Below are 2,971 nucleotides of genomic sequence, written 5' to 3'. Positions count from 1 at the left end.
GAGAGAGAGAGAGAGAGAGAGAGAGAGAGAGATTTATACATAAATATATCTGTATGTGCGTTTTTGCGCATGTGTTTTTATTTGTATATACGTCTATCCACGTATGTATATGCATGTGCGTATAAACTACGTTTTGTATAACCGCGTATGCATGTGTGTGCGCGTATAGAGATGTGTATATGAGCGTAGTGATGCATGCATGGGTACATATGCGTGTGTATGTGCGTGTATGCATAGACATATATATGTGTTTATATGTATATATACACGCGCGTGTGTGAGTATGTATATAGATATACATGTGCGTGTGTGTGTGTGTGCATATGCGGATTCTATAAACGAAGTTTTACTTTCCCCATGCCTATTAGAGCAATTTCCCTTTATTTACCGTTTTTTTTTCATAGCATTTTTGTTTGTCTTAATGACTGATGAGATGCGGGAGCAGACTTCAGCCCCGGCATCCGAAACTCTGAGTTTTATTATGACAACCAACTGATCGTCACATATTATATTTGACTGAACAATTTGAACTTTTTAATTCATCATTAAAATTACATCAGCCAACTTTTTGTGAATTATACATATTCGTAAACTGTAGCTACACTTTTTAGAGCATTTAACATCATATATGTTAAACAACAGAATTGTTTGTAGTTCTTTAGCTCAGGCTTGTCAACTCAACAGACTTGTAATCCTTTCTTCCATAGGCACAAGACCTGAAATTTTGGGGGTGGAAACTAGCTGATTACATCGACCCAGTGCTTAATTGGTACTTATTTCACTGACTCTGAAAGGATTAAAGGCAAAGTTGACCCGAGAACATAAAAACAGATGAAATGCCACTAAGCATTTTGTCAGTGTGCCAACAATTCTGCCAGACCTATAATGAAAAATATTTTAGCCATGTCTATTCCATTCTTCTCTTGAGCATATGTATCTAGGACTATGTCATCCAATATAGCCCTTTTATTTCAAGATGGGTGTAATTTCAGGGAAATTTGTCTATAAGAGAGACCACATCAAGGCTCACTTAGTGACTTATTTAACCCCAACTCAACCTGAGTGAGCAGATCTAAGACAAATACATTCCAGCAGAAACAATCCTGCATTTCTCTCTCTCTCTCCCTCCCTCCCTCTCTTCATGATAGTAGAAATTTGGCTGCTATTTCAAGTAAGTCTAACAACCTACGATCAAATGCATGTTGTTGTTGTTTAGCTCCTAATCAACTCCGAGCAGGTTTATAATCAAAAGAAAGTAGTTTTAAAAAGTGTTACAAATTTTATATTAGATTAAACAAACAAACAAAAAAGAACAATGATAAGAATATCATCAGAAAATATCTAATATAAACCTTCTTCAATCAGTAATAATATTAGTTAACTTGATGGACAGTTATGACTGAACAATGACCTTGTAGGGAAGTGGTTATACACCATTAGGTGTATCTCAATTCCGTACATAAAATTTCTTAAGGAAGAAAACGGAACGCAGACTCTAAACTAACAACACAACGAATATTTATTACAGTAGAATTCTGCTCACACTAGGAGGGAATTCGGTAACATGTCGCCCTTTGGTTAGATGAGACGCCGTCAATGAAGTTGCGTGGTTAGAAGTCATTTTTCTCCTTTCTGGTTATCTATATGGCTCCATTGTAGAGTTGTCGGAGAGCTGCTATTGTGACGTCTAGCTTCCACGAAGTTCAGCGAGCAAAGAGATCGAAAGAAGCGGGAACGCTTGGATATTGGATGACTACGCATGCGCATGAGACTCTTCCTGTATTCCTTCCGGAACTAGTCCCTGCGCATGCGTGGATAAACTCTCCAGAAATGGCGACTGATATTAGTCGTCACTACAACCTGATTAATATTACTTTTTATGGATAGCAATAAAAAATATCAGAAGTAAATATCGAATTCTGGGTAGCTGTCTTCAAAATTTATTTTTAATAATTGGTAGAATGAATAGAAATTAGTATAAAAATAGTGTAAGAGAAGTAAATATGTTGGAATCAACAGCTGAAGTAACTACAAAAGATACTTGCATGTTTTACATCAACTAATAAAATCATTCTCCATAAAACCCATGAAATTTCTTGCGGTTTTCAACGAGAATTTTTAGTAAACTTAGTGGCTAGTCCACATTACTTCGTAAGAAGCACAAGGCCAGTTTCCCGACTTCTCTGGTGGATATATTCCTCCTTGAATGGGACGCTGGTCTGTTATAGGTCTACTCACTTTTGCCAGCTGAATGGACTGGAGCGACGTGAAAAGAAGTGTTTTGCTAAAGAACACAACACATCGACAGGTCCGGGCTTATTTGAATTTAATATCCAGATTATAACTAATTTCTTAAACATTACAAGCATTATATTAAGAATAGTATTTACAAAGGTAAATGGATAATAATAATAAAAATGAGTCACGAGGAAAATACACTCCTTCAATTACACACACAAACAGGGAATGCTGACATTTTCCCCCAACACGTTTTACGGTATCCAAAACACGATATTTTAACGCGAGTTAGAGACACTTGGAACAACTTAGTACCCTTGTAAGGAACGACCGTGCGAACTCAAAAAGGAGAAATGGTGACGAATGGAAAAACAGAGGACTCCTTTTATTTAAACGTGTCACACGGTCGAACACAAAATAATATATATCAAAGATGATATACAAATATGTTATACTACGATAACATAGATGACCAGCAATGAAAGACCACACCCGTATAAGATGAATAACAGAGATATTTATTGTGGCGTAAAAGATGTATGTCTATGTGAGAGTGTGAATGCGACATATAAGAACATAATCAAAGACAGGCCGTCGTACAAAGAAAAGTATGTATGTGAGTGATACATGTATGTGTATGTGAGTTATTACAGCAGATGGAAAGAGAGTCAATAACACGTGAGCAATTATACCAGTTCTTGTGTACCCAATAGTATGAGTCTGTATGTGAAGG

Source organism: Octopus bimaculoides, chromosome 9 (genome assembly GCF_001194135.2).
Source record: "Octopus bimaculoides isolate UCB-OBI-ISO-001 chromosome 9, ASM119413v2, whole genome shotgun sequence".
Classification (NCBI taxonomy): Eukaryota; Metazoa; Mollusca; class Cephalopoda; order Octopoda; family Octopodidae; genus Octopus; species Octopus bimaculoides.
Note: the sequence above shows the minus strand (reverse complement) of the source record.